The sequence below is a fragment of the Dendrobates tinctorius genome, unplaced genomic scaffold, assembly GCF_039654945.1.
Source record: "Dendrobates tinctorius isolate UK_male_01 unplaced genomic scaffold, ASM3965494v1 ptg000125l, whole genome shotgun sequence".
In the NCBI taxonomy this organism is placed as follows: Eukaryota; Metazoa; Chordata; class Amphibia; order Anura; family Dendrobatidae; genus Dendrobates; species Dendrobates tinctorius.
In genome coordinates, this window is record NW_027361793.1 from 13,573,599 (window position 1) to 13,580,125 (window position 6,527).

Genomic DNA, 6,527 nt, shown 5'->3' on the forward strand with positions numbered 1-6,527 from the left:
CCAGACGCTTACCCAAAAAAGTTATGTTAGTCTTGTGTATGGCAGAGGGTAGGGTTCTAAAAAGGGGGCGAGTAGCCTCTAGAATGCAGTGCCTTATATTTCCTCCTACAGGTAGTGGAATAAACCCCCGACTTCACCACAAGCCTAAGGGAGATAATTAGGACTGAGGTGAAGGACTCCTTAAAGTCCCTAGCTCAGGGGTAGCGTTCCAACATGAAGGGGAGTGGAGGTAGAGCGAGTTTTACAGACTCGGATTCCTCGACTGACCTTAGAAGGGATGAAGATTCCTTGGGGCCTTCTGCATCATCTCCAGAGAGGACTCTAGCCATTTCTGCTCTCCCTTAGACTGCATGGACAAATTGGTAAAAGCGTTCAGGTCCACTATGGGGGTAGCAGATTCTAGACCGGAGTGTTCAGTACAGGACTTAATGTTTGGCGGATTGGATCCAAGGAAATGCAGGTCCTTTCCGCTGAATAGTAAAATTCAGAGCCTGGTAGACCAGGAATGGAAGAGGCCGGAAAAAAGGGGCTCCTTGCCTCTGGCATTTAAATGAAGGTACTCCTTTGAGGATCCCGTGGTGGACAGGTGAGATAAGGTGCCGAAGTTCGATACAGCTATGGCTAAAGCTTCTAAAAAATCTTCCCTACCCTTTGAGGACCTGAGTTCTTTGAAGGACCCTCTAGAGAAAAAGGCGGACACCTTCGTGATAGGCAAAACACAAGCCGCGGAGACACCATCACATGTTTCTCAACGCAAGCAATGACTAGCCAGGTCTTTCCCCGGGAAGGAACAACCATGGGAAGGGCAGTCTCCAATGAAGGAAACCACCTATGCCAAAACATGGTATCCATCCACAGACAGCTGTTTCGGGGTATTGCCCCTCATCAGTGTGGAGTAGGAAACTGGCCAGTAGGAGCAATGCCTAGTAGAAGACTGTGAAAAATGAGGATGAATGAACTCATGGAGATCAACATCCAACACTGCAGAGACACCATCACATGTTTCTCAACGCAGTGATTCTAGAGCAATGCCCCCATCCCATATGGGAAATATGTAAATACATGCAAAATACAAGCCGCGGAGACACCATCACATGTTTCTCAACGCAAACAATGACTAGCCAGGTCTTTCCCCGGGAAGGAACAACCACGGGAAGGGGCAGTCTCCAATGTAGGAAACACACTGATGAGGCGCAATACCCTGAAACAGCTGTCTGTGGATGGATACCATGTTTTGGCATAGGTGGTTTCCTTCATTGGAGACTGCCCTTCCCGTGGTTGTTCCTTCCCGGGGAAAGACCTGGCTAGTCATTGCTTGCGTTGAGAAACATGATGGTGTCTCCGCGGCTTGTGTTTTGCATGTTTTTACATATTTCCCATAAGGGATGGGGGCATTGCTCTAGAATCACTGCATTGAGAAACGTGATGGTGTCTCCGCAGTGTTGGATGTTGATCTCCATGAGTTCATTCATCCTCATTTTTCACAACCTTCGTGATAGGGACATGGGAGATGTCAGCTGGCTCCCTGAGACCAGCGGTAGATTCCACTTGTACGGCCAGATCCACGATGGTCTGGCTGGATCAACTAGAGTCCCAGTTAAAAGGCGGAGCCCCACGGGAGTTAAGAATGCCTTACCAATTATTCAGAGAGCTGCAGTTTTCTAGCCGAAGCTTCGGCGGACTCTGTAAGGATGGCGGCTAGGGCAGCAGGGGCTGTCCAACGTGGCTCGAAGGGCACTGTGGTTGAAATGCTGGCCAGGGATATCCAGGCCAGATCCCGACTCTGCTCCATCCAATCTGAAGGAGAGTACCTTTTTGGTCCAGTCCTGGATGAACTTTTAGAAAAAGCAGAGGATGTTATAAAGAAGTTCCCCAGTTTACCGACTCCTTCCTACCGACGTCCTTTCGGCAGGAAAAGGTTCAATCGTAGGAGACCTTCCAGGGAGCAAGTTAAGTGGGATGAAAGGAAGAGGAAAGGTACGGGATTTATGTTTGGAGGCACCTCACATGAGCATAAAAAAACATCCGAATGACTAGCGGTGCCCGTGGGGGGTAGGCTGGCAGCCTTCTACCCAGCCTGGTCCCTGATCTCCAACATTGAATGGAATATAAGCCTAATTTCATCAGGGTTTCAGTTAGAATTTTCTTGTGTTCATCAGAATTAATTCAGGTTTACTCCCTTCCGATCTTCAGAGCAGACTGCCCTGGAGTTGGAGATCCGTGATCTATGTCATAAAAGGATCCTGGTAGAGGTACCTGAGGCAGAGAAAGGTAGAGGTGTTATGAATGGGTCACCGAGGAGAAAAAGCAAAACAAGCTGTCTCAGAAAACCAGAGAGGTTGGTAACTACGCAGATTGCAGATCCCTGATCCTACCACACAACTAGCAGCAGCCGAAGGACTAAATAAGCCTGAAGCATGAAAAGGGGAAAACTAACTGCCCCAGAGCAGACCCCAAAGGAATAGATAGCCCCCACACATGTATTGACGGTGAAACAAGATGAAGGCACAAACACAGGTAGGAAAATAGGCTGAGCAAACGATGGGGACCAAACTAACTAGACAGGAAAGGAAAGACACTGCAACCTGCAAAAAACCCTGCAAAAATAATGTCCAATACTTCTGATAGCAAAATTAACCCTGAAGTCACTAGACTTCTCCCACTATATCAGCACTCTGAAATATTCTGAGACAGAGCAAAAAGAGACCAAACTAGTAAGGGACAAAAAAGCAAATTGGCAAAATATTGATAAATAAGAGTGGAAATTTAGCACAGCCCCCAGCCGGGGCTGGCTGACCACACAAAAACAAGTGTGAACATTAGCAGAAAAACTTAGCTTTAGATGACTGGAACAGAGCTGAAAACCAAGAGCTGACAAGCCAGAAGGAATCACCAGCAACTGAATAGGGTGTCGGCTGTCTTAAATCCAATCTGAGACTCCTGAGGTCCAATCGTCATCCTCATTCTCAGGTGGCAGATCTCCACCGATCAAATCAGCCTCACTACCTCCTGTCACCACCAGAGGGAGTCTGGAAGGAGAACTCACAACTGGTGAACCAGAGAATGAACTCACAATAGTCCCCCCCCCCTTGAGTAGGGGTCACCAAACCCTCATCCACACCACCAGGCCGATCAGGATGGGCCCGGTGAAAAGCACGAACCAATCTATTGGCATGAATATCGGAAGCAGAGACCCAAGAATTATCCTCCTGACCATAACCCTTCCATTTGACCAAATACTGGAGTCTCCGTCTAACCAAACGAGAATCCAATATTTTCTCTACCTCATATTCCACATTGCCTTCAACCAACACAGGGTCAGGAGGTGCTGCCATAGGAACCACTGGCTCAACAAACCTCTTCAACAGAGATTTGTGAAATACGTTATGGATCTTGAACGTAACTGGAAGAGCCAATCGAAATGAAACAGGATTAAGAATTTCCAAAATCTTATAAGGACCAATAAATCTTGGCTTAAATTTAGGAGATGCAACCTTCATAGGAATATTCTTAGACGACAACCAAACCATATCACCCACTTTAAACCGGGGACCAAGGGTCCTATGCCGGTTGGAAAATCGCTGGGCCTTTTCCTGATAGAGTGACAACTTATCCACCACTTGGTCCCATATCTGCTGCATTCTCTTAACCACAGTGTCCACACCTGGGCAGGACGAAGATTCCACTTGCCCTGAAGAGAATCGAGGATGAAACCCAAAATTACAGAAAAAGGGTGACATCAAAGTGGCAGAACTAGCTCTATTGTCCAGTGCGAATTCGGCCAAGGGCAAAAATGAGACCCAATCATCCTGATCAGCAGATATAAAACATCTCAAATAAGACTCCAAGGTCTGGTTTGTTCTCTCAGTCTGTCCATTGGTCTGGGGATGAAACGCGGAGAAGGATAACTGAAAAAAAGGCTTTCCAGAATCTGGAAACAAACTGGACTCCTCTGTCGGACACGATGTTCTCAGGAATCCCATGTAACCGAACCACCTGTTGTAAAAACAAGGGCACCAACTCAGCGGAAGATGGCAACTTTGGGAGTGGTACAAGATGGACCATCTTCGAAAATCAATTACAAATGGCAGAAAGAACTACCCCCTCATCTAGGATGATAGTAGGCTCGGTCACACTAAGAGAATCGGCAAAGAAACTCCTAGAAAGGGCGTCTGCCTTAGCATTCTTAGTGGCCGGAAGAAAAGAGACCACAAAATTAAAACGCGTGAAAAACAAGGCCCATCTAGCCTGTCTAGGATTCTAGCGTTTGGCCGACTCCAGATAAATCAAATTCTTGTGATCGGTGAGGACCACAACTTGATGTCTAGCTCCCTCCAACCAATGTCTCTACTCCTCAAATGCCCACTTCATGGCCAACAATTCCCGATTCCCCACGTCATAGTTGCGTTCAGATGGGGAGAACTTTCGAGAAAAGAAGGCACAGGGATTCATCTTAGAAGTCACAGGGTCTTTTTGGGACAAAACAGCTCCTGCACCAATCTCAGAAGCGTCTACCTCCACCTGAAATGGAAGTGAGAAGACAGGTTGCCGTAAAACTGGAGCTGAAGTAAATCTCTGCTTAAGCTCCTGAAATGCTGAGATAGCCTCAGGAGACCAATTCAGCACATCAGCGCCCTTCTTGGTCAGATCAGTCAGTGGTTTGACAATACCAGAAAAATTACCTATAAATTTACGATAGAAATTAGCAAAACCCAAAAACTTCTGGAGGGCCTTCAAAGAAGTAGGCTGAACCCAATCATAAATGGCCTGTACCTTGGCCGGGTCCATTTCAATAGTCGATGGAGATACGATAAATCCCAAAAAATGAAATCCTCTGTACACCAAAGAGGCATTTTGATCCCTTAACAAACAGGGAATTCTCCCTCAAAATCCGTAACATAATCCGGACGTGTTCCACATGAGAATCCCAATCACTAGCAAAGATCAAAATATCATCCAGATAGATGATCAAAAACTTATCCACAAAGTCACGGAAAATATTCATAAAGCACTGGAAGACAGAAGAGGCATTAGTGAGCCCAAAAGGCATCACCAGGTACTCAAAATGTCCCTCCGGAGTATTAAACGCCGTCTTCCATTCATCCCCATGCTTGATGCGAATAGGATTATACGCCCCCCTGAGGTCAAGCTTAGTAAACCAGCAGGCACTCTTAACTCTGGAGAATAAGTCAGACATCAGTGGTAACGGGTACTGATATTTAACCGTCATCTTGTTAAGAGAACGATAATCAATACAAGGTCTTAATGAACCATCTTTCTTGGCCACAAAAAAACCAGCACCTAAAGGTGACGAGGATGGTCTAATATGACCCTTCTCCAATGACTCCTTAATATAGGATCGCATAGCATCATGTTCGGGTACTGATAAGTTGAAAAGCCGACCCTTGGGAAATTTACACCCAGGCATCAACTCAATTGCACAGTCATAACTCCTATGAGGAGGCAAAGACGCAGACTTGCTCTCACTAAATAGATCAGAAAAATCGGCTAGATAATCAGGAATATCATGAGACTGAGGAGAGGTGGAGAAAACAGGAGCGTCCCTAAGAACACACTGACAACCCCAACTCACCACAGACCCAGATTTCCAATCCAATACTGGATTATGAGTTTGCAACCAAGGAAAACCCAGAAGAATAGTATCATGCAAATTATGCAGCACCAAAAAGTTACAATTTTCTTGGTGGTCTGGGGCAACTCGCATTGTCACCTGGGTCCAAAACTGAGGTTTATTCTCCGCCAAAGGAGTAGCATCAATATCCCTCTAAGGAATAGGCGTCCGCAGAGGCGTCATGGAAAAACCACAACGTTTAGCAAAGTCCAAATCCATCAGATTCAACGCTGCTCCTGAATCCACCAAAGCCTTTGTGGAAAATGTGGATAAGGAGCAGATCAGAGTAATTGCCAAAAGAAACTTAGGTTGTGTACTGCCCACAGCAAATGTGTGTGCAAAATGTTTCTCTCGTTTTGGGCAGACAGAAATAGTATGAGAGATGTCTCCACAGAAAAAAAACAGCTTACTACGCCTTCTAAACTCCTGACGTTGCGCCCTAGACAAAACCCCATCACATTGCATAGGTTCAGACCTTTGTTCAAAAGGTGGCAGCGCCTCCCGTGTAGTTTTACGTTCACGTAAACGCCGATAAACTTGATTGGCTAATGACATAAAATCATCCAGACCAGAGGGAACAGGAAATCCCACCGTAACATCTTTTACGGTCTCTGATAAACCCTTCCAAAAGAGAGCTGCCAATACACGATCATTCTATGTAGTAAGGACCGCCCACTTTCAAAATTTTTTACAGTATAACTCTGCAGAATCCTGACCCTGGTTTAATGCCAACAGGGTTCTCTCAGCTTGATCAACAGCATTACATTCATCATACAACAACCCCAAGGCTTGAAAAAATGCATCCACATTAGTCAGAATAGGATTTTCAGGTGTCAGAGAAAAAGCCCAATCCTGGGGATCGCCGTGCAGCAAGGAGATGACAATTTTAACCTGC